The 27,253-nt window shown below is 36.8% G+C and overlaps 1 protein-coding gene across 8 annotated transcripts in view; it reads right to left on the bottom strand.

Annotated features, from left to right (window-relative positions):
• ptprda (protein tyrosine phosphatase receptor type Da) overlaps nt 1-27,253 on the bottom strand; it is a 922,653-nt gene that overhangs the window by 257,118 nt on the left and 638,282 nt on the right. The window contains exon 1 of one of the 8 annotated variants that reach the window (XM_077229657.1): nt 18,375-18,673. The exons of the other annotated variants lie outside the window; for them this stretch is intronic. The gene's annotated coding sequence lies outside the window, so the exon portion shown is untranslated. Of the gene's footprint in view, nt 1-18,374; nt 18,674-27,253 lie in introns of those variants that run through there. 8 annotated transcript variants of the gene reach the window in all.

The raw sequence follows: 27,253 nt of genomic DNA, 5'->3' as shown, positions 1-27,253 counted from the left end.
GATCAGAGATGAATCCTTGGGCATGTGATCTACTTTATCTTCAAAAATATCATCCCTTTTCCAAAACTCAAAACTACTCTTGTGCGTTAAAATATAGTCATCAGTAGGGCTGGGCGATATGGCCAAAAAATCCTATCTCGGTATTTTTTGGTTAAATGGCAATATACGATATATATCTCGGTACTTTATACGTTTTTCGATTTGGATAAAGAAAATCTGTATTTATTTAAAAAAAAAAATATTTCACATCCTGCTCAATGATTTCCAAACAATGTTGATATTGAAGGATATGGAGACAAATATAGTGAATATAATGTAGGCTATGCAATATATTATGTGCAAAAAGGTGGTTAAAATCACATTACATTGTAACATTACAAACTAAAAACAAATATATTTCTTTTGTTTTTAAAATGACTTAAGGCTAAACTAAAAATGAAAATAAAAACAAAAGCACAAACTAATTATATTAGCCTGCATTTGATTACCCCATTATAATGGTCACTTTCATAAAAATATACTTGTAGGTTTAAAATTCCACATATGGCACATTTATTGTCTCCAACAACAAATATTTTAGCAATAGCCTATGTATATTTTAGTCAGAATTATTGCGCTATTGTGCTTGTCTGTTTGGCGTGCATGCGCGCGGCGGCGCTCAATAACGGAAGCTTGAATTTTAGCAGAGATTCACTTGCAGAAGCTCGTCCTCTCCTGACAGTGAAATGGACATATTTGTTTGATTTTCTAACATTTACAGATGGAGAATATACCCGTGAAATGTAAGTTAAGCACTGAGGAAAGCACCACGTCTCAAACACATTAAACAGCGCAAGTATCTGTCAGTCAGCAACAGTCTCTGTCAGAGCATCTGACAGGCCAAGCTGCTTTAAACTTGTTAACTATATCTTACCAGTTATTTTAAAGCGCTTAATATAAGCTTGTGTCATGTTTAGGACAAATTGTAGGCTACCATGTACTTTCACTGCATGAGCTCACACTGCGTCCTCCGCTATTTTTCAGATGTGCTCGTATCAAACTACTGTATTGATATAAACGGTATTGCTTCATTCTATATCGTGAGGATAAAAAATATCGATATATTGTACAAACTCGATATACCGCCCAGCCCTAGTCATCAGCCAACTCAGCAGCTTTAGCAGTTGTTTCAGCTTTCTGCTCATTTATGTATGTTGCTATTCGAGCAGGAACAGAGTTCTTAAACTGTTCAAGCACAATTAAGTTAGTCAACTCTTCAAATGTGGTTACCTCAGATGCCATACACCAGCGACTAAATGCTGTACTTAGCTCTCTAGCAAACTCAACATGAGCCTCCTTCACACTCTTAGACAATGTTATAAATTTTTGTCGGTACGCTTCTGGTACTAACTCATAAGCTTTTAAAACAGCCGCTTTAACGGTATCGTAATCGTTACAGTCCGAGAGTGACAGGGCAGAATAAGCTTCTTGAGCCCTGCCTGTGAGCACACATTGTAAAAGCAGTGTACGTTCCTTACTAGGCCAACCTCTTGCCTCCGCTATTCGCTCAAACAATATAAAAAAAGTATCTGGGTCTCGCTCGTTAAACTTAGGCATTAACCTCAAATTACCAGCAGTGTCAAACACTTGAGCACCATGCAAAGCATCAGTTGAACCATTTAGTCCACCTTCTCTTATTATTTCCAGGCGATATTTCTGCAGCTCAACATTAGTCTGTTCATTTCTAGTTTTCTCACGCTCTACTTCCAATTTCAAACGTTCCTGTTCAAGCTGTAACAACAATAATCGTTCCTGTTGTTCAAAAGTTAAAGAGCCGCCATGAGGTTTAACTTGAGAGGTGGTAGCTGTATCGGACATTTCAAACAATACGTCCTTTTTTATTAGTCTTGTTTTAAGTACCTCTCTAATTTTACTATCCTTTAACCTCTTATCTCCAAGTTCAATTTCGTAATGATCCGCTATTTCGATTAACTGATCTTTTGTACACGAATCAAGCAAACCTTCAAAAGGAGAACTAATAAACTCTTCGACTAGATTAGACATCTTTCCACCGTAAATGCACGTTACAAATAGAAAAAAAAAGTGTTTTTACAAATCACAGCAGGAGGAATAAAATAGTTCCCTCTAAAATCTAACTAACTCAATCCTATAATCTTCATGTGGTTACTGGTGAGGGGTATTTTAAGCACCAACTCCCACTAATACAAAGAAAAGCAACCAGCACGCTGGCGACTCACTCATATCATGGATATGCACCCGAGACAACTGCTCTACTCACGGTCGCCACACAAAAATAAAAAAGACATTACATCCACTCGTTCCAAAAGGGAATGAGCAGCTAAACCTAACCAGGGAACACATATATTGTTAAATATTCCTCTTACCACAATAGGATCTGCAAAAATCAATTACCTCCTACAAAAACAGCATGGAACAGCCAAATTACAGATACAGCACTCCACACATTCCGTTGTCAAAAACAAACCCAACGCGTATTTCCTTCAAAGTACGATGTATAAAACCATCCCAAACAATAGCGCTAAACAAAAAATCTTACAATTTTACATTCGGTTAATCAACACGCCGATTTACTTACATAATAACCAAACGCAAAAAAAACCCAAAGCGCTTCCAAATCATGTCGAAATACAACTGGAATTTTCAAACGTTAAAGAACGGACGAGCCCCCATTTGTCACGGCCGGCTCGCAAGCCGCGACAAAGAAGGAGACAACACGTTGGATATTGCTCAAAAGAATAACATTTATTAAAGTTAGAATAATTAAATGAGACGGAGACGAGACGGAAAGCAAACAAACAACGGACTCAAAGACACAAATGGTACGAGGATGGGAGAGCGCGCCCCGTCACAGCTGAAGGGAACTGCTTTTAATTGCCGGCATCAGCTCCAACACAGGTGTAACTCCTTGGTCAATAATGACGTCACTCACTCTAACTCCATCCTGCAAACCAAAAAGAAAGAAAAACACACAACCCACAAATATGACCCATACTGGGTTCATAACATAGACACACGAAATAGCATAACTAATCGCTACTAAATCCAGCGCTGGATTTGTTTAAAACATTACGTCTGAAATTATACATGCAAATACATTTAAAATTATACATGCAAATACATTTAAAATTATTAAGTCTTACTTACAGGTTGTGGCCCAACAACTGCTACCTATGGTTTAAAAGTTGGAACTGATTCATGTTTTTGTAACAGTTTCTTGTTGAATCCGGCATTGAATTTGTGGAGATTCTGGAAGCTGTCTTCCGTAAAATGCGCAGCACAGAGAGCTAAATTACGATTGTAATTTTCAGGAACATAATCAAACATAAATTTTAGCCATTGTTGACGAACTACAGCGTCCGTTGGAAGCCTGAACACAGAAGACCTGACAGCTGGGTGAAAATCACACACTTTCGACGACATGGCTACAGCTCTCCACTATAACTCTTCCTCTTCGACAAAGCCGCAGAAATATGGCCATGCCCCCTTTTTTGCATATTCCGGAGGGAGGGTTGATGTAAATGTATGGGTTAGTTACGTATAAAACCCGGGAAGTATCTCGTTTAGTCCCATTCGAGTCGTTTTTGTAGGCATTAAACTTCCTGATTTTTAAAAGATGATATCTCTGCTTACGTTGAACTTTCAGCGCAGCAACTTTGCAGATACTGTTCATGCACCAACAGCAACATTACACACTATTTAAAATGAAAAAAGTGAAATCGCAATCAACCACCCCTTTAAAAAAGGCTGAATTGATCAACAAAAATTGTTTTAATGTAGTCTGTTGAAGGTTCCAGCTGAATTTGCATGAATAACAGTCCGAGATCATGTGATCACTGGCAGACGGCCCAGCAGCCAATCAGATGCCAGGGTTTTTTCCACCCTGATTTCCGCTGGCAACAGTGATGTGCAGAATGAGGGAACTATTGAGTAGCCATGAAAACACACACAAAATTACAGACTGTGAAAGGAAAGTCTTGCAGAGTTTCACAGCATGGGACGATGCCAAGGACATTAAAGATCTCAAGCACATCCCTCATCTGTTTGCTCATTCATTCTCGCATTGATCCGGTTGTGATGCGGTCTGGGTCGTGAGCTCACGTCCACTGCAGAAAAGAGTCCTGCGGTTCTGTGGACTCGAGCCCAGAGAGTGAAAGACTGACAGGAACTCAACTGAGTTTCTCGCCCTGCATCTACATCTCCTAAAAACTCCAAACTGCTTGTTTGTCACACATTTCTCCCAGTCAAAGGTCAAGGCAGGTCTCCATATCGCTTAATGTGAATGCGATGAGAAATACTTGAGTTCATACTGAAATTTCAGATTTTTCGAGCAAATGCGACAACAATTTGAGATACTGTTTAGGTCTCATCTGGAACTCTAGAGGAGGAACATCAGGAGACTCAAGTAAATGGGAGAATCGATTGAGATCACAGGATTTCCTTTTGTGTCATTAGACTGAACGCTTAGAGATGAACAAGGGAAACTCCCGAGGTAGTCTGGGATATAATGCTTCAGAGGATTGTGGGAAATGCTTTCTAGGTACTCACCACAAGTGTGTGTGTGTGTGTGTGTGTGTGTGTGTGTGTGTGTGTGTGTGTGTGTGTGTGTGTGTGTGTGTGTGTGTGTGTGTGTGTGTGTGTGTTCATATGGCACTCTGCTGTTGTGTTGCTCTAGTGCTGGTGTCAGTGTGTCAGTCCAAATTGTCGAGAAAGAGACTTCCTGAGCAGTAAGACTAGAAATTAAACAGTAGCCTATTCAAATTTTATATTATGATTACAGTGACCAAAATAATCACGGTTCTCAATATTATCACAGTATTGTTCAAATGTGCTGGAAATTTTCAAAAAGTACTGATACACACACTGAAACCATTTCACCAAGTTTTATGTCGGAAACCAAAAAAAACCCAAGAAATAAAATTAGTGGCACTATTGCTTTTTTTTGTTTTTTTGCATAAAGTTAAACATTAAAATAATAACATTAACAACAACATCCAGACTTTAATATGCTTTTCTATGGGAAACAACATCACAGAATATGTCATTAAAGTTATAAAAGTTACAGTATTAAGTCATAATATTCCTTTAATGTGTTTATTAGCATTCTGCACTAGTTGTATTTTACAGCATGCTATTATAACTACTCTTAAAATAATTCTGCATTTAAAAACAAAAGACAAATAAAGGTTTAAAGAATATTGCATAACTATTAGGATTTCCATGCTACCCTTTGTGAAAAAGTTCACTTAGCTGTACTGAATGTTCACGTGTAAAGTAGTTCAAATCTTAAAAGTATATTTTAAAAAAAAACTACTGGTAGACAATATAACATTAATGAAATAAAATACAAAATATAAAGACAGCACACTTTCATTACTGTTTCTTAATATTTTGACATGCTTTAAAGTATTTTGATGTGGTATCATCAAACATTTTAACTTTTATTAGTTATAATGTTTGAAGTTAATATTTTTAAATGTACTAAATTGCAAAGTGGTCATTGCAAATATATTTAAATATAACTAAATTGAACTATTTTATTTTAAATTACAATCAACATGCATTTAAGGATCTGAAATCATTACATTCAGTTCACACGTAAAAATATTTATTTTAAAGTATATTATTTCTGTTTCAAGCACTTTTTAAAAGATTGCTAAAGTGTGATTTTTTTTAACCAGGGATTTCAGCTCATTTACCAGTAGAAGCGTCAAAATATTCACTTTCCCTTATTCATATACATGTTAAGCTAAATTCAAGATGATATAGAGTCTGTCGTCTCTCTCGATCCGATGACTAAACTGCTCTATAAACACTGCGAGCAGGTGAATGAACTGAAGTCAGTGCGTGTGTCGTGATGAATCGAGCTCTAAATGACGCTTTCTGGAATGTTGGAGATTTCTGGAATATTCCCTCAGGCTATTCCATCTGTTGGGAGAATGACTCCGCTGGGACGCGTTCCGGCAGCTGATTACAGCCCAGATATTTCACTCTCATCCCTGTCTGAATATGAATGTTCAGTGGCTCTGACTCCATGCAGTTATGATCACTCAAAACACTGCTAATGAAACACAGACAAGCTCGTCCAGCTCTGAGCATGCTGAATCATCTGAGGTCAAAGACACTTACAAAACCACAAAACACAAAATGCCACTGGTATTAATCGTGCGAGTTTCATACAAGACAAACATGTGCACAAGACCTGATTAACTAACATCAGCCCTCTCATGCCTGATGTTTTTTTTTTACAGGTTTCTTGTCAACTGAATCTGATTTGCAAGAATTTTTTTTTACATCATTTGCAGTGCTTAATGGGATTGTAGTCCATTAACACAAAGGATACGTTCAAAATTCACAGTTTCATAAATAATCACTTATTGTATATTAGCAAATAGCTATATAGTCACCGATATAAAAATCGTACACCCTAAAAATGTCACAGATGAGACGCAAACTAATGAATGTCACACTGCACACACACACACACACAATGCACACTCTTTCTGTCTTCTCCACTCGCCAGAGTTTGATGCTTTGACGTTCGTCTGGATTACAGTTCCTGTATCCTCATTCCCTCCCTAATCCCACAATAATCCATCAAATAAACTGCTCCAGAGCTTACAAGAAAAAACTGTGTGTGTGTGTGTGTGTGTGTGTGTGTGTGTGTGTGTGTGTGTGTGTGTGTGTGTGTGTGTGTGTGTGTGTGTGTGTGTGTGTGTTTTACAATCCCTCGAGAGACTCCAATCACTGGTGTTATTAAACCATCATGTTACACATGATTATAAATAAGAGTTGAATTAAAACAAATATGACCACAAAACATCATTCTGTATGATTTACAGTATAAGCTGTTTTCCTCATGCGGACAAAAAAATAAAAAATGTCCCCACAAGACAGATTTCTGTTATTGCCATCCTTGATGGGACATTTTGTCCCCACAACAGAGGGTTTATCAGGACCACACACACACACACAGAAACACCTTTCTTTGTGAGGACATGGATTGACACAATGCAATCTCTAGCTCCAGACCCTGACCTTACCCACCACAACTGAGTCCCCGAACCCTTAACCTAAGCCTACTGGACAAAATGTCCACGCTTATATAATATATAGATTGTGTGCATGAATCAACAGACTAGTTCTGAATCTGATTGTGAAACTAGTCTTTGACATGACCTTTGCAAACTTAATGTCCAAATTAAAGCTGCAAGCAGCATTTAGCGGTGTTCAAGCAGTTAAGGCAGTTAAGGCAGTTAAGGCAGTTAAGCTCAAAAGCATCAAAAGACATCAAGTTTCATGTAGCAAGCATTTAACCACTGACATCATAGATGGAATAGACCTTGTTTTAGCATGATTTACCATGACATACCAAATTTTAGTGTGATTTTTCATGATTTACCATGTTCCAGTATGATTTACCATGAATCTAGCATGATTTACCATAGTTTACCATGATATACCAAGTTCTAGTATGATTCACCATGATTTACCCTGCTCTAGCATGGTTTACCACAACTGAACACATTCTAGTATGATTTAATATGATTCTAGCATGATTTATCATAGTTTACCATGATTTACCATGTTATAGAATGATTTACCATGATTTACCATGTTGAATGATTTACCATGATATACCACATTCTAGAATGATTTACCAGGATTGTAGCATGATTTACCATGATTCATCACATTGCTAGCATGATTTGCCATGATACACCATGTAATAGTATTATTTACTATGATTTACCATGTTTCTATCGTGATTTACCATGATTTACCACATTGCTAGCATTGATGTGAAAATAATAGTCTTATAATAGTTAACATGGAAAAACAGGTTTGCTTTAGTGTAGAATAGTGATGAAAATCAAGTCTGTCAAAATGAAACTGAGCCAATAAGTGGTCTTCTACTGCCCTCTGCTGGCCATTATACTTATTAATAAAGTGTTTTCACAGGTATCTTATTTATATCTTATCATATGCTTACACACACACACACACACACACACACACACACACACACACACACACACACACACACACACACACACACACACACAAAGACAAATGTTGTTGTTGATTTTTTCAATGCTATTGGGATGTGTCATAATGAAAATATACTTTAATGGTCTATAAGAATTTCACATAATGTCTTTGTAATCTATTAATCCGATTATTCAGCATTTATTCAGAAATATAGGACTACACACACATTATGTTGTAGATACAGACATTTGAACTATGTGATGGAAAAAAATGTTTACTGCAAGTCTCCTTCAGGATTCACATTTCTCAATGTGCCACAATAGTCAGTAGCAATACTTCAATAGATGAATTTTGACTAAATGTGAGTGTAAATGTTAAAATAGTGTTTTTATAAAGTCTAAATAAGAATTATAGAATTATATTAGTTAGTAGCATGACAAAATGACTATTTTAAACAGCAGGGGGCAGTAGAATACCACTTATTGGCTTAATATGCCATTATGTTCATATCATTTTCACCTTTTTAACTGTTTAAAAGGCATATTTGCTCCAATTTGTCTGAAAATTTTCATGCTTATTTAGAGTCACATGCTCTGACTTGTTTTTAAGAAGATCTGAGCATTCATTGAAGAGATATAGGCTTTCATGGACACTTGGTCAAGGCCACATTTTGAAGTGACCCTATTAAAGTCATCCAAATGCATAAGTTCAACTTTTTCTGATAATTATTGATCTAGAGAGTCCAGAGTATTGTACTGCACTGATTTTGAACATTATGATATGAACATTATATGATCATAGATGGAAAAAAACATTTACAGCCAATACAGGCAATTCACCATAGGAAATACATGGTTTTGAAGCTTTTTAACAGTTATAGCGCCACCTATGGTCCGATCTCCATGAAACTTTGCATGCTTCTTCATCATGTTATGACGCATATGCTCAACAATTTTTGTGAAGTTCTGAGTTTTTATTTAGGATTTATAGGCTTTTGAGAGTATTTTACCCCGTCCCTTTTTTAAATGACCCTGTTACAGCCACCCAAATGCAAAATTTCAATTTTTTTTCAATAATTATTGATCTAGAGAGTCCAGAGAATAGGCCTAGACTGGTTTGGTTCCGATCGGGCGAAAAACCAGGGACTTGTTCGCAAAAGTAGGTTTTGGACAAAATTCGACATAGCTGAAAAGTTTTCTAGCCTAAATCGAAATTGGAGATATACATTTTGTCCGACTTGAGCCAACGATCACAGTGGTGTAAAAAGCTTGAGGCTAGGACCAACGGTCGAGGAGTTAACAGCAATTTATTACTTTTGATTGCTGTAGCGCCACCTATGGGCCAATCGGGGTCATACTCTGATAGGTTGTCCCCAAATTGAGGCCTACCATCTGGCTGAGTTTCAAGTCTCTGAGCCTTACGGTTTGGGCTGCACGATGCGTTTTATGGGGATTTTTTTTTTTCAAATAGCAATTACAATAGGTTTTCAGCACTTCGTGCTTGAACACCTAATAATAATGAGACCTTTTTGACAGTTATAGCGCCACCTATGGTCCGATCTCCATGAAACTTTGCATGCTTCTTCACCATGTTATGATACATATGCTCATAAATTTTTGTCAAGTTTTGACTTTTCGTTTAGGATTTATAGGCTTTTGAGAGTATTTTGCCCCGCCCATTTTTTAAATGACCCTGTTACAGCCACCCAAATGCAAAATTTCAACTTTTTTTCGATAATTATTGATCTAGAGAGTCCAGAGAATAGGCCTAGACTGGTTTGGTTCCAATCGGGCGAAAACCCAGGGACTAGTTCGCAAAAGTAGGTTTTGGACAAAATTCGACATAGCTGAAAATTTTTCTTGCCTAAATCGAAATTGGAGATATTAATTTTGTCCGACTTGAGCCAACGATCACAGTGGTGTAAAAAGCTTGAGGAGCTTTTTAGACCAACGGTCGAGGAGTTAACAGCAATTTAGTACTTTTGGTTGCTGTAGCGCCACCTATGGGCCAATCGGGGTCATACTCTGATAGGTTGTCCCCAAATTGAGGCCTACCATCTGGCTGAGTTTCAAGTCTCTGAGCCTTACGGTTTGGGCTGCACGATGCGTTTTATGGGGATTTTTTTTTTTCAAATAGCAATTACAATAGGTTTTCAGCACTTCGTGCTTGAACACCTAATAAAGTAAAGTGACATTCATTTTTAATTCATTCTATACTGCCAGCAGAAACATTGCAAGTCATCGAATATTCACAATCACATAGACCTTTTAATAATTACATATACATATATACATGTGACATATCATGTGTTGCAATGTATGTGTATTACAAGGCATTATGAATGTTTATGATGCATTAAAGGGATAGTTCTCCAAAAAACGATCTTTCTGTCATCATTTACTCATCTTCATATCGTTCCAAACATTGCAAAATAAATCCCAGTGAATTTAACTTCAGTTCAGTTGCTGCCTTATTTTATTTATTTGTTTTAATCAAATTGTCTGTACAAGTAATTTCAACTATTTTTATCTGATCTTCATAATCATTTATAACTTATAAAAGTTGAAATTGGTAAAAAAAATATTTTGATGAGTACAAATAATTTCATATTGATGAACTTCATACAGATATTGAACTGAATAGAGCTGAATAATGACACTATTGTCTTTTTAGAGTTGCATTAAATCAGAATTTGTCTTATATTTGATTGCATTCAATATTTGAATGTTGCATCAATAATTCTGTAATTTACTGACGATATATTACAGTGAACCTGTATGACTTTTTCACAAAAGAACATTTGTTGAACAATGTTGGGAATTATAGAACATTAGACCCCATTGACTTTCACTGCATGAAGAAAAGAAAAAAAACATTTTGCAGGATAACTTCTTTTGTGTTGCATGGAAGAAATAAAGTCATACAATTTTGGAATGACATGAGTGCAGGTAAATAGACTCAGACTTCCTTTATTAATGATGATAAATTACGACAAATTATCATTTTCTGGGTGAACTATCCCTTTAAGGGTGACCTCTACGTACACATACAGGTCTGCAGTGAAGATTTTGTGAGAGATCAATTGACTGTCCACTCTCAGTAAAACTACACATTTCTTTATGAGCGCCATAAAACTCCCCCTTTACTAACTGCTGTCTTTTTTTCTGTGTTTTTCTGCCAGTCTCTCTCTGCACAACTATAATCTTCTTACAACAGCTCAGCATCCATCGCTCATGATGAAGAGAGACAGAAACATGCAAATGCTCAAACTGTGTGTGTGATGCGCATTGAATATTGCATGGATATTTGAGGTCATATCTGATGCATGCATTTGTGTGCAGTTTCTGCACGTGTGCAGCATTCATGCATGCATCTGTGTGTGCAAGTGTTCATGCGTGTGAGTCGGCATGTTGTTGGTGTGTAAGGTGTTCATCCGTTTGCTAATGGAACTCATTCCTCATTTCACAGCGAGACGTGATTCCCATGAGAAACATAAATCACAGTCAAGCGGTCTGACTTCAGCTGTGTGTGCTCTGCAGAATTTCCTCTGATATCAGAGGCCGCTCTTGTGGACTTTGACAGCTCTGAGGTTCTGCTTCCTCTGGACACTTTCACTAGTTTACAGCTCACCAAATCTAAACCAGCGTCTCAGTCTCTCCCAGTTCATGAACAGTGTTACAGTATTCAGCACTGTATGACCTATGCTGTTCACTGGAATAGTCTCCCGTCTCATTCCCATGTATTTTTCATGCATCTCAGTTAAATAACTACTCATATATAATGCATCAAGTCATTTAAGTCCAGCAGTATAACCCTAACCCTTATAAATACACTTTTATTTATTTATTTAAATATATATATGTATCAATGCTGTCATTACTGGATGTTTCTTCAACTACACACTATAGAAGCTAAAACCTATTTACACTAAGTTAGGACTGGGAAGTATTTTGAGTGTGTCATCATATAGTTATATTTTTTATAAAAAATAGACAGTGTCAATTTACACCAAGTACAAAATAGCCCACCTTGTTGGCAGAGGCTAATTACACTAACTCCGCCCACTGACATCTGGTTGGGCCAGACAAAATTACGCAAGACGCTGGATTATTAACCGTGGCAATGGTGTACGTGGCAGAAAGATGAGTTGACGCAAATCGACCCGAGTTCGGATCCGCCGTTTTCCGACCTTGCTCTACTCCCCCCCTTCTCCCATCACATGAAGAAAATATTTGAAACGTGTGTTTAATAATAAAGTGTTTATCAGTTAGGGTTAGGTGTAGGAATGACTTTATTGTCCCAATAAGGCAGCATCCATTTAATATTTTTTTATAAATATAACCACTTACACTACGTTATTATTGCATACCGGTTAAACACTTAAATGCAAATACAGTGCATCTGAAAAATAGCTGAGGACACACAGTGACCTGCTGCACAGAAAATGCATAATCAAATTTGTCCTAAACTTGAGACATGCTTTATATTAGGGCTTCAAAAATAACTCGCAAGAAGATATAGTTAAAGCATAGGCTATAGTTTAATGCAGCTTTCACCATTTACAGGTATATTCTCCATCTGTAAATGTTAGAAGATCATGCAAATATGTCCATTGAATGCAATAATTCTGACTAAAATATACATTTTGTTAAAATATTTGTAGTTGGGCATTAAATTTGCCATATGTAGAATTTTTTTTTTTTACAAGTAAGTCTATTTTATAAAGATATGAAGAACATTAAGAACACATTAAATGAGTCTTGAAAAAATTTACATGTATTCATCATTTAGTTTTGCTACTTTTAAAAAGCCTCGTCAAGACTTTCTTAAAATACCAATTTCATAAAATATAAATCATGTTTAAAACTATTTATAGCACACTATTTATAGATTCTTGTCTGATTAATGTCAGATTTGTGTGATGTGTGATGTCGTTTGAGATGTAGGGTGGCCCAGTATAGTTCACAACACAAGGAAATTTAAAAAGCAAACATAAGTTCACAACACAACGAAATGAATCCACAACACAACGGAAAATGTACAACACAATGAAATAAGCCACAACACAATGGAAAATGTACCACACAACAAAATAAAGCCGCAACACAACGGAAAATGTACAACACAACAAAATAAAACCACAACACAACGGAATTGCTGTCAAATGTTGTTAAAACGTATAATTAAATGTATACATTAAATGTTAATTATATTAAATGTATTAATTAAAATTACTTTTAACATTCAAAAACAGACAAGTTAAAAATCCAAAGCTTGATTGTATTGGTAGTAGACTGACTTATGTATTCATGTTACAGTAAATAAATATTTGTTAGGAAATTTCTGTAATATAATAAAAGTTTGTTTTTTCTCTTATCATGTTTCAAAGGTTGTAGTTCCTATTAACCACACTGACTTACAACTTACAATTGTGCCAATAGCTCCCTGCATGCACAGTACACAATTTGTTTTTTTATAAAAAACATTAGGGCTACCGTAATTTGCCTAAAATTGTACCAATACCTTCCTGTAATTCTGCAATTCACCAAATGGCAATTGTAATTTTTATTTATCAAATGATATTATAATAAATTATACATTTTAACCACTTGGTGGAATTGCCAGACGTTCCCTTAGGGATCATGCACTGTGGTAGCGGGTCAAATCATTCTCAAGTAAAAATACGCAGCTATAATTCATGTAGGTGATTTTGAAGTAGCCTATATTTTATGTCGATATATAATGGTTACATACTGTTAAAACTAATCGTGGTATTGATATATTAAGACTGCCGACTCTAGAACAATGGCAAGGAAAACTAACTTTACCGCGCTCCAAAAAGCCCTCTAGTGGAAAGTCGAAAATGACAGTGGCTTGGAAATGGTGTGAAATATTATTAAAATTTCAAATAACTGTTTTCTATAAAAATGTATTTTAAAATGTAACTTATTCCTCTGACGTCAAAGCTGAATATTCACCGCCATTACTCCAGTCTTCAGCGTCACATGACTCAGAAATAAATATAATATTCTGATTTGCTGTTCAAGTAACATTTCTCATTACTATCAATGCTGGAAATGTTTTTGCTACCTCGTTGTTTTTTAATTGCAAAGATTTTTATTTTTGAGGATTATTTGATTAATATAAATGTTCAAAAGAACAGCATTTATTTGAAATAGAAATCTTTTGGGACATTGTAAATGCATTTACAGTCACCTTTGTTCAATTTAATGTGTCCTTGCTGAACAAAAAAGAATTAGACTATATGCTTATAAATAAATGGTTGTTTTTTTAATAATAGCCATTGAAATGTAACACTGACGTGACGATGATGCTCTCATCTCTTATCTTCCCCCAACCAACCATTCAATACCAGTAAGAGATGACAGATCAATAGAGGAAGACTATCTGTCCATCCTGACCTGACCAGGACGAATAAGGGAGGAATATTTAGCAGTAAATGAAAAACCAAGATACACCAAAATAGAGAGCAAGAGTCGCAAGTGAAAAGCTGCTTATTTTCTTCACAGAGAAACTGATTTTTTTACAATAATATAACCTCCCCAGATACTGTTCACTGATCATATACAGCTTAAGAACTACACTACCTATAATCCTCAAAAAAAGTCCCACCAATCAGAGAAGTCATTGTTGCCGTGGAAATTGAAACTGCAATAAATGAGCTCAGGACCCTCCATCCACTTCATAAAACGTCATGAATAACATAATTGAGTCGAACAGTCACAAAAATACTTATATTAGTGTCAATGCCTAGAAGTCAATAGTTTCATACTGCATTAAATAAGGCTGTGCCTGCGCCACATTTCTTTTTCTGGTCTTTTCTTTTTCTGGATGTCTAAGCTAAAGCGATATAAGATCTTAAATGTTTATCATGTCAAAGTCGCAATCCCAATTTTTAACATAACAATCCCAATTAGATTCTTCCCCAAAATCATTGAGCATTAAAAGAATGGTTTTGCACTCCAAAAATGAAAATGTTTGTTCTTTTTCAAATGTATATTTAATATAAAGTTATTTTTTAAAATATTATGTAGCCCTGGCCTAATTTTTTTGTTTTGTTTTTGTTTATCACATCATTCACAATGCTTCATGGGACTGTATAGTTTATAAAAATAAATAAAAATATTTTTGTTTCTGATTAGTTTTTTGAAATGTTTTGTGATATCTATCGAGGGACTGTGCTGTAAAAGTGGGCATTCACAGTTGTTGTGCTCTTTAACCAGTGTAGTGAGAGTGGTTCGTTCTTCATTGTCCTCCGCTTTCTCCTACGTCACACCATGTCTCTTTCATCGGCTCTCTTCCCAATAAACAGGATTTATAGGAGCCATAATAACCGTCCATGCACCTTTCTCTCCTGATGCCTTTATCTGGAGTTTCACTGAGAATGAGCAATTATAAACTGGCCGACTTGATGTCATTAGTAATCATGGTATTCTTATGTGAAATAAACGCCTCCTTTTCAGTGTCTGTCTGTATAAAAAATAAGTGCAAAACGGTGAGAACTGGACTTGTTAAAGCCTTTGTGAGGGAACCGTTGCGATAACTCACACACAATTCCACACAGAAACTTGTATTTTTCTTCTACACAAGGAATAGAAGAAAACAGCTGTATGACTGAAAGTCTGAAATGTGTAAAACTGTTCATGTGTTTCTCTCATTTACTGATTTGTGTTAGTCACATCCCTCAGAACAAAAACCTTGCATTAAATTTGCGTGAATGAGCTAACTGAGATATATAATTATGATTGTGTCAAACTATTTTATTCGCTCTCAATGAACACAATTTATAAATACAATATGAAAACAATCAAATTAACTCGAGTTACTTTCATAAATATTTGTTTGCCTCTAATATTGTTCATACATAAAACAAATTATTATAAAAATAGTGTTTTAATTGTTTTTTTATTTAAATGAATCCCATTATTGTTAGATTTGCTAGATAAACTTATCCAAAATAACCATGAAGTAGCTAGTTTTAAACACATCTGTATCTCCAGCCCCTCTGCTTTACGAAGTCAACATCTGCTCTCAAATTAACTAACCCGTACTGAGTGATGGATTCATTTAAAATAAACCAGTCCTGTGTCTAGCAACATTGTCACCTATTCTGCCTTTTATTTCATGTTTACTGCATTTTCCACAAAACTGTATTTATTTCCCACATTTTGGTAACAAGGTCAAAAAAAATACAAACCTTCGAAGAAAATAAAATCTCATATTTTGTGTGCTGAAGGTTAAACGCCTCCTGTCACTAAGCATTTGACAAGGAAAAATGGCATTTCTTGTTCTGCTATGATTATTATTACTGTACTTCACTGTACACAATAGAAAGTTCTGAATCCTAATTCGATCACATTGGATCTTTCTCAGGGTCGTCGGATCTGAAGTCGGAAGTGAGCGGTCGGTTTTTGGCTGAGATTACAGGCCCGATCATTCCCAGAAGTTCTGGCACTCTGTTCATTTTCTCAAACAAGTCGGCACCCCATAATTGTAGACATGTTTTTTTTTATATAGATTTCATTCTCTCAGTCTCTCTCATGTTTATTTTATTTTTTCAGAATCCTTGACATTCCAGAAGATCTAGTCATGGACTTCTGAAAACATTCCTCTTTCCCCCCACTTCATTCTTTCATTGCCTTTCTCTTTTTCCATCATGTTTGGAATGTCATCGAGGGACTCGCAGCAATCAGGAACCTGAGGAAAATGTACACCTCAGCCAAATTCAGTCTTCCCGCAGAGGTCACGGAGAGTCTGTGGGAAAAATTAACCTGGACGAGAGACTGACGGACAGGGGGGAAAAAACGAGCGCGATCTGCCATATCTGTGTTCTGGAAGAAATTAGTCTTCAACTCGAGATGTTCCTTATAATTTCCGATAGCAAACGTTTCCTCGTTTAAATGCCACAAGCGACACACACCAGCCATCTAACTGTGTGTGTGTGTGTGTGTGTGTGTGTGTGTGTGTGTGTGTGTGTGTGTGTGTGTGTGTGTGTGTGTGTGTATATGTGTGTGTGTGTGTGTGTGTGTGTGTGTGTGTGTGTGTGTGTGTGTGTGTGTGTGTGTGTGTGTGTTTTGAGGGCTCCACTGTATCGCATTTCAGCCAAATATGCAGTGCTCGGGCGTCATATCTGCTCCGGAGCTTTACCCCAGCGCACACAGGCGCAAACTCTGCTCCAACCAGCAAATTATTTTGTCTTCAGTCGCAAACGTTTTTTTTGCCTGGTAGCTGCAGCGGGATTGGAAATCGAAGGCGTTTCCACAGCGTTAATTGTGGGATGTCGGACTGATTGTTGGGGCATGTGTGTATGAAACACACACACACACACACACACACACACACACACACACACACACACACACACACACACACACAAGAGATATCTGGAGCCAATGGACTGTAAGTGCTGATCGACTGCAGAACACACACACACACACACACACACAGGGCACTCTTGGCTCATTTTCATCACCTCACTGACTCGCCCCTTTATCAGCCCCCTTTAACCCTTTTACAGACGGGCGGCACTCGCTCCTGATGCCATTAACGCTCAATTCATTTCCTCAGTTCAGGGGCCCCTAGCGGCCACACACGAGCGCGGTGAGAAAACACACAGAGAGACAGACAGTTAGGCGCTTATTATAACCATGTCAAACCTTATCTCAGAGTTCAGAGGTTTTAGCTGCTTCCTTTGTCGATTTTTGGTAGAAAGTTCATGTAAAGTTTGGATGTTTTGAGGCAAAAACAAAATAGAACAAAGAAAGGGGGGAAAAATGAAAAATTAAGACTTATAAAGCATAGCTTAGAATATAAAATAACATTCTCAAACTATTAAGGAAAAGCCTCACAACCATCAGCGACAACATGATGATGAAGAAAAACCGCAATCTGACAAATAACCAAAGTCGCTTCAGTCTGTATTCTGGTCAAAGTGCTCAAACCTTTGTGATTTATGTAATCTGACATGAGAAACATGATGAGCATTTAATCCAGCAGCAACAGGAGGCTTTACAAAATGTGTGTGTGTGTGTGTGTGTGTGTGTGTGTGTGTGTGTGTATATGGCAAAAAAAAAATCATACTCACAGACATGCTTAATATGCCATATGTACTGTCCTATAGCCTAGTATTTAAGAGCACAGAAAATCATCTCATTCACTACTTATATGTGACATCAACCTCTTAAATGCCTCATAAATACTCTCAAATTGTCATTAACACTTTATGTACTGTTATACATTGTTATACACACATGTAGTCACACACACACAGACACACACTTCTGTTGAGATTTGTAATGTTGCAAAAAGCCCAAAATCAGTTGAGAAAGCGTTAAATGTCTTACCTGCTCACCATCATCTTGCTCATCATAGTGTTGTGGGAGTTCAGTTGAAAATAGTTTATTCACATCCAGTGATAATCCAAACGCCGCTGCGCATTTGAAAGGAGCGCGAGCGTTTCTCTTTTCGGTCTTTTCTGTCAGTTCTTCCGCGCGCCACGGAGTTTATCACACATACAAGTATATGGTTCACCTCTACGAGCTCCTCAGAGCGCTTGTGACGCGCGTCGGCTGTGATCGGAGCAGTGCGAGCGGATCATCGCGGAGCGCGCTGGGAGAAGAGGAGAGCGCGTGCCGTCCGAGAGGCGCGTGCGGCGAGACTGCGCGCTCGAGCCCGAGCAGCACTGGAGAGGGACGGAACAGGGAGTGACGTCACCCGCCGGCACCGAGTCAGGGCGCACGAGCGAAGCCATGAAATCATATTGAAGACAATAGGCTACTTGATTTAAAACAAAAGAAAGAATTTTTTTATGGGATACTGCAGTGTTTATTATAAATAATGTATCCGTGTAGGGTACATAATTATTTCACAAATAAATAAAATAAAATAAAATAAAGATCATATGCCTCATAAAGTTGAATCAAAATTACTTCCCCTCCATATTGTAGCAACATCTCTTCTCTGATTGACTGTTTAAAGGACAAAAGAGGTTAAATAATATAATTTATGGCTGTAATATTGGGCAACGAAATGCACTTTTTTCGTCCATCAAGCACAATTTTTTTAAACAATTAGCCGAAGTTTTTGTGTGTATATATATATATATATATATATATATATATATATATATATATATATATATATATATATATACACACACACACAATTATATAATAAGTATGTGCAGTAGCCTATAATATTTTGCCAAAACGAATTGTAACGAAAAATTCTGGAACTGCTATTCCAGTCTGCTATTGCTATAGTTACCTCTGTTCAAGTGTTTAGTTGGTTCTGGATTTTTAAAAAAAAAAGTGTTACTAAGCATGATAATTAGACACTTTTAAGACACCCAAACTTTTTTTTTTTTTTACTTCCTCTGCATTAGGCTACAAGCAGCGATTGATTGACTGATTGATTGATTGATTGATTGATTGATTGATTGATTGATTGATTGAAATAATTGTTTTAAAGAAAAACTGCTTATTTAAGTTAAATAAAGGAATTTATTAAATTAATACTGGTTATTTATTCATTCATTCATTCATGTAACAAAGAATTAACTTTTTTTTTTTTACAATTAACTAAAAAAAAAACTCTGCTAATCAGATATAGTTAGTTAGTTTTTAAAGGAGGTTAAATAAATTATTGTGATTGGTCTTCCTCGCCCCATGCAACAACAACAACAAAAAACGTCACCTTCATCTGCAATCCTTCTTAAAGACTTATTTCTGTGATATGTAAATCCATTAAAAAAAGAGAGAGAGATAATGATAGTTTTTATGTTGTGTCAATAAGTTCAATACAGATCGTAATTGAAAGCATTGGAGCCTTCTACTGTTGCTATGGTTACTGTACCTCCCCAGGTGGATACAATAGGGGCCACCTATGGGGGTCAGACCCTCTCAAACACCATAAAACTCAAACTGAGTTACAAGGAGAAGACAACAGCTGTTTATAAAACTATAAAAATGAGTTATAATGTCAAAATACCTACTATAAATCATTCATCCTATTTCAGATCATGTTTACTGAGATTGCTACCAAAAAAACAGATTGTCATTAACTAATGAAGCACTAAATGGATTGACTCACAAAGCTCCACACAATAAGCATAATTATAATGAATTTGTAACAGTTTGACGGCTGTAACAGGACAAGGGTAATTCCAAACACATTATTAGCTGTGGCTTAAAGATGAAAGAGTTTAAAACTGAAAAGAGTGAAAGTTAAAATTCCAAAGCTTCAAATATGAATGAATGCCAAATGCAGTGTTAGAATGCCAGTACCACTGGTGGCCTGTTGGGCGCAGCAGAGTAATTTTGTGGCTTTATTGAACTAGACTTTTATATGTTCTGATAGCTGACAAGTGGTAGTCCTGACCCAGGTTATACGAAGATTCTAATCTAAGAAAAATACTGCTCTCAAATCACACATTCAAGAACTCGACAGGCAGCGGTGTGTGTGTGTGTGTGTGTGTGTGTGTGTGTGTGTGTGTGTGTGTGTGTGTGTGTGTGTGTGTGTGTGTGTGTGTGTGTGTGTGTGTCAGAGAAAGTGTTTCCAATGCATCATTAAACAGATTGAAGGACTTCTCATTCCAACAGCTGAAGCTCTGCCCCGCAGGCAGCAGCACACAGCGAAGGTGTTCTGCAAAAACTCGCCCGCCTGGCAGCGTCCAAAAACAATCTGTGCAGCCCATCGCTTCGGGACATGAGAACTCGTAGTATAAACAACAGACTGTCTGTGGGTGCAGCTCGGTGGGAAGATGTGCTTTCAGCCTCACCTGTCCTACTGCTAGATCACAGACGCATCTCATTCATATCAGCTGCATCATGTTACTGCCATTAACAACTACCGACAATATGATATGCGTCGCTTATGAAATCACTAAGGTAGAAAATGTTGGTTTAATTACTGCTTCAAAATTTGGTGCCAAAGTCACAACCTGCAGAAATACATCCATTGCACTTTTTCCACTTAAAAATATAATGAAATGGTACCCCTAAAGAACACTACAAACTTTATTTTGTATAATCAGTATCTTACTCAAGACGCAAAATTGTGTATAATAAGAATAGGAGTATTTTCTGAATTATTGTTCTGTAATTCAGGGTCCAAATGAATACTATCACAGTATCTCCAAATATGTTTTGTGTTTTCATGGAAACCTTGTTTTTAGAAAAAATCTCAAAAGACGCACATTTTTTATTGGGAGTCCAAGAGCAAATCCTATCCTTTGATAAGTGCTATTTGGACTAGTTTTCCCTGAGGTTGTCAGGTAAATGCAAGACACTTGCCAGGCTTTTTTATTGCTTTTTTCCCATATCACATATTCCCTAGCACATCATTAGAAAATGTAAACACTCAAAATTCATCCTGTAAAACCTGGTTGAAAATGGACATTGTATGACCATAAAAATGTTAAAAGTCCAAACTATTTTGTAAAAAAAAAAAAAGTTCAGTATATTGGCTTTACAGTAAGCTTCTATAACACTTTTACACTTATATTATCACTTCTTTAAAAAGAGACCAACTTTAGGTCTGTAGTCCAACAGATTCATGAATTACAGCCTTTTAAGTTCAGATCTATGATCAAAAAGCAGGTGACAGTTAATGTGATAATTCCATTGCCTAAAGTTGTGTCATTGTAATCACATATACACATATACTTATTTCAAAGTGACTTCTGTAGTGCCCTTATCCATTTATAACTATACAGAGATCCTGATCCTAACACAATCGCCAACTAAAATGGCACTTCTTTTTAGAAAATGAATTCCATCTGAAAACAGCAACTCTCAGACACACAGAGAGCAACACATAAACCTCATGAATCACTTAGTGACTGAAGGAGATCAAGCTGGATTTGGTCTTTAGGCATCTGCCGGCGGACCCCTCCATCTGAGAGCGACTGCGCACGAGTGGGGTTTCTCTGCCGTCCTCTCCTCTGACTGTAATCGAATGCGGGACGTGACTGGATTTACAGTGGGAATCTGGGACTAACTGCATGTCTGGCTTGGTGAAGTGCTCGACTAACACAGCAGGGCCTTTCTGATGAATGAGAGCTGGATGGAATCTATCAGCCGGTGATATTATCTATCAGGAACGGACTCTGTCATTCAGTGGCTCTCTGAGGTCAATAAAGGAGCCGTCTGTTGGGGTGATGGATGGAGGTGAGGCATCAATACGAAAACTTGGCTTTGAGTCCAAGGAGAGAAGCTCCGGTGTGGCACAGTTTGTTTTTTATTTACTGCGATGTTTACCGAAGGTTGAGGTTGTGCTGTAAAACTGCCGGCTGCTCAATCAACAGCTGAGCCGGTCAATTTGAATCTGTGGAAATTAATTTTTTCCTGAAAGAAAAAGATGAATGGTTGCACGAATACCTGCAAATTTGCCAGTACAACGGTGTGGACGAAACAGTCGGTATGGTGCTGGGTCAGCGCGGGCGTACAGCCGTATTTCTGATTCTGCCCATTGGATCCCAAGAGCTCCAAGGTTGTGTGGCCATGAAGTATCGGCTCCTCCGGGAGACTAATTGCTCCAGTAATGAAGCGTCGTTTGACTGGTTGATTCATTCAAACACCCAAATCTTTATTGCCTTGTTTGTAAAGGCAGGCCGTATATCAGCACGGTCCTCGGGTACGGTTGGTCAGTGTGACCTTGTTCTGTCGTGCTGTTCACAACTGGTGCGGGTGTGAACTTATGCACAAGAGAATCCACAAAATCATAGAATTTTTTTTTTTTTTTTTTTTTTACAAAATATTGTATAACGTACTTAGAACTTTGGATAACGTTCTGGCAAGGTTCTCTCAAAGTTAAGAACAAACATTTTTCCATTAACATTAACAGAACGTTCTTTCAAAGTAATCTGGTATTTAGCAATGTTCTCAAAACATTAGCACAAAAACATTATTTACACTTGTGCATGGATTGTTTTCCTGAAACTTTTAAGTTGGACAGTAGTTCATCTAGTTTTTCTGAAGCGTTCCTATAATGTTTGCAACATTATACAATATAATGTTCCCTTAACTTTGAAACCATGAAAAAATGTGGAGGTTTTAAACGTTCAGCGAACATTAAGAAATAAAGTTTTTATAACTTAATGGGAACGTTAGCAAAACAATGTTATTTTTGTTATTGGGGATAAAGTTAAAGAATATCGCAAGAGCAGGGGCCTGTTTCAATAAGGAGGTTCAACCAACTCTGAGTTAAAACTTGAACTCTGAGTTGATTTACCCTGAGATGGGAAACTCTGAGTTTTCGGTTGCAGAACAGCTGAATTGAGTTAGTTTAATCAACTCTGAGTAGGTTGACTCTGAGTTAAGCACGTGCACCACGAATTTGAAAAGCCATGATCAATGGAGCTCCGGAATTACGATTCACCATGGCAACAGCACACGACAAAAAGACGTCCACATGTTCCGAGTCAATACACAAGTATAATTCTTATTCACTGTTATATTATCAGGTGAGAACTGACAGAAAGGGACATTTTTGAACTAATACTCATTTTCTTGGTTTCCCACAGACAAAAGAAAAAAAGAACGTAGCAGCAACTAAAAATGAACAATAATTTTATAATTCACTCAGTTAAATCTTTAAGCATAAAAGGTTCATGGCTGTAGGCTACATGACCTCACAAACATATGACATATTAAATAAATAGAATTCAGTGTCTATTTCAATATGCAGCAGCTGTTTCCACATAGTATAATGCTCTTTTCACATAATTAAATATTCTCTAATCCAACCTGTTACATTTTTTTATTTAGGCTAATGAAATTAACATTTGACTTCTACTGGGCCAACAGCAAGAAGGCATAGGCTGGACCTGCACCATCACTGATAGATGAAGAGGAGATACACAATATTGGAAGAATATTAAAATCCAACAGGAAATGCATGTCATCAATGCATCCCACCACATTGGAAATCCTAAAGGAAATTCTAAATATTAGGTTACTTTCAGAGGTCACAGCAATGTTATCAAGTGAACGTCATTTATCAGATTTGCCTCATTTGAACTGATTTCTTCGGCACTGTCCTGAAATCCTGTGAATCTCCTCCTTGATGGATCTCAAGGGTTTGTGTCCAACAACACAAAAACTCTCAGAAAGAGCGCGAGAGAGCGGGGCACATTTTCCTTCCCGCTCTGATACAGCAGCTTTACTAATGTGCTCTCTCCAATGTTATATAGAAAAATGTGCAATGAATGAATGTACTGCACTGCAAAAAAATGATTTTCTTACTTAGCATTTTTGTCTTGTTGTTTCCAGTCAAAATATCTAAAGATTATCTAATCAAGATGCATTAACTGAAGAAAAACTCTGGGTTTACCGAAGAAAACCTGCTCCCGACCAGGTTAGGTTCACAGAGTAAGTTACCATGGTAACTGACTCTGAGTATAAATGACTTCTCTTTCAGAAACAGGCTTGACTTACTCTGCTTTCTCGGGTTTGCCATACCTGCCATTCTGAAATGGAAAACCCAGAGTTTGTCTCATTTCAGGGATAAAATACTCAGAGTTTTCACTTAACCTCCTTTCTGAAACAGGCCCCAGGTGTGCTTTTTTCCTGAATATCAACATGATTGCAAATGTGATACTGACTTTATAGTTCAATAAACAGTTCAATAAACAAGAAGTTACTATTGTGAGTAACGTTTTAGACACAATTTTGTCAATAGTGTCCGTTTTTGCACTAAACAGAAATAGTTCCAAACGAAGCCGCAACAGAATGTTGTGCGTCTCCAAGTGACACACTGTGGTGTTTCGTTCCTGTTTTTTCTCAGACAGTGATTCAATGATCTATTCATAAAGACTGTCACTTGCTTCGTTCCTGAATGAATCAGCCGTTTCAACAAATTGTTAGAATTTAATACAACTTAATAACTTATTAAAACAGTGACCTACTCATGGATTTAGTTTCTAATAAAGCATTAATTTATTTAATATTCAATATTCAAAATATTATTTGAAAACATTAATCGTATTGCATTATGTATACAATTATAACTTCAGTGTAAATACATCTAAACGCTGATTTTGTGCAGCGTTTGCATTGCAAAAATCGATTTTGTTGATACTGATTTAATTTGATTAGTAGTGTCCTAATTTAATTTATTGATCAACTGGAAGAAATTGACAAAGATGATGCATACATCTAATAATTTCCTAATAAAGGTAAATATCATTTGAAAGTGGCAAATATCTGTCACTGCTATGAACTGACCACCTCACAGAATAAAAAGAATATGAAAAGCTTGAGGAGTCAGCTGTCTACGGCAGGCCTAAACCAGTCAAGATACCGGCAACAAAACAAAAACAAGAAATCCCAGATTTCCCCAGAAATTATAGAGATTTAATGTTTTTGTCAATATCACACACCCCTGCTTTAAGCCACGATTCAACGGCTGAATGTGGATCAGTTAAAACAGGTATTATGATTTATGACCCAGACACACTGGCACCAAGACAAGTCTCTTGTTACTCACCATCAGCGCAGAGGAACGCATCACATTACTGTGTTTCTTTGATAAAGGGAACTAATTAATGGTGTTTGCTAAGACAGGAATCACTATTATTATTATTGCTTTTAGCTGAATTCATGTGTCTCGTTGAGGAGAGGCGTGCTGTTACTTAAAGTGATTATGTGCGCCATTTTCACCAGCTGGACAATAAAACTCCCACAGATTTATGTTTGTAGGTGGGACCCAAGTTATATCTAGAGAGCTCAAGATCACAGAGATTCAAAGTTGCAGGACTCTTTTTCACAGAATCCACATACAAAGCCCAAATAACTTAAGAGAACATTGCTAAAATATAAAACAATAGCTCAACAGTCAGTTCTGGAAGAAAAAACTCCATTCATGTTTTCCATAGGGAAATTGACTTTAAATGACAACTTTTAAAACATTAAAGACAGACCTGCTTTGAGCTATGGGGTTGTTAATCGATGCCAGGGGTATCCAAGAGGTCCGATCTCTATGTTTCCTTCCGAGGGGAGGTCTGGTCAATACTTTTTTGGAACAGTTATACACTTCCATCGGGGAAGCCGAAGTACTTTGTAAAAGAAAAAAAATCCTAAATGCACAACATAGCCATCAAAGATGAGGATATTGGGCCCCTAGAGCCAATGCAGTGATGTCTAAGAATTTTTACCAATATTTACCAAAAAATTTAATATTTTTCCCAACTGGATATGAATATATATATATGATGTTTTATCAGGCTATTATAATTTATTTGGCTCTAGATAAAAAAATATTATAATAATATGCACTTTTGGCATGTACCGCTCTATTGTTTTGACGCACTGCTCACTTTACAGCATAAATGGTAAAATGGTGATATTATTTCCCTTGGCCATTTGAATACCACTGGTATATTCTTTTGTTGGAACCATCTGGAGCACTATTTCAATTTATTTGTAAAAAAAAAAAAAAAAACAGCACAATTCGTGATTAAAAATTACATTATCCATGATTCTGTTTAGAAAATTCCACCAATTAGAGAGTCTGAAATTGCGCCAAAATAGCTCTTTGGCTCCGCCCACTGACATGAAGCACTACAAATGACATTCAATTCGGTTTCAAAATGCTCTCAAAATACTTAAATTTATATATAGCCTATATATACACATGTGTGTGTGTGTGGGGGGGGGGGGGGGGGGGGCATGTTAATCATTATTTGCTATTCTTTTTAACCATTTTATATAATCTTTTTTTTTATTAAAGCTGTAGTCCGTAGTTTTTCCTCTTTGTCGCCATCTCTGTTCGAAATCTGCAATTGCAGTTATTCGCGAAATTATCAACTTTACGTGGGTTATGCCTAGGCACGGCACAGCGCAAATTAATCCAATGTTCTGAGGAGAATGTGCTTGTGTGGATATTGTCATTCGGAATCACAGATTCTACTTTTTGGAAGTATGACCAACATAAGAATTTTCACCGTAAAATGTCATCTGAACAAGTGAGTAAAATCCACTTTTGCTCTGACTGAGGGAAAAAAAGCATTGCAGTAAATCATGCCGATTAAATCTAACGATCGCTTATCATATCACGTCAAACCATGCAAATTACACTTTGTTCTCAAATTGTTAATGTTAACAACATCACCATTGTCTGACTACATTTAATGCCCTTACAATATGTATCATTGTTTTCCAATGGGACAGGTTGCAGTCACTTTTCTTCTGTAGCCACTCTGAAGTCTGAAATCTTTTGCATT

Source organism: Siphateles boraxobius, unplaced genomic scaffold (assembly GCF_051911475.1).
Source record: "Siphateles boraxobius isolate OS27281-9 unplaced genomic scaffold, OSU_SipBor_1 130, whole genome shotgun sequence".
NCBI lineage: Eukaryota > Metazoa > Chordata > Actinopteri > Cypriniformes > Leuciscidae > Siphateles > Siphateles boraxobius.
Note: the sequence above shows the minus strand (reverse complement) of the source record. Positions and strands in the feature narration are given on the sequence as shown.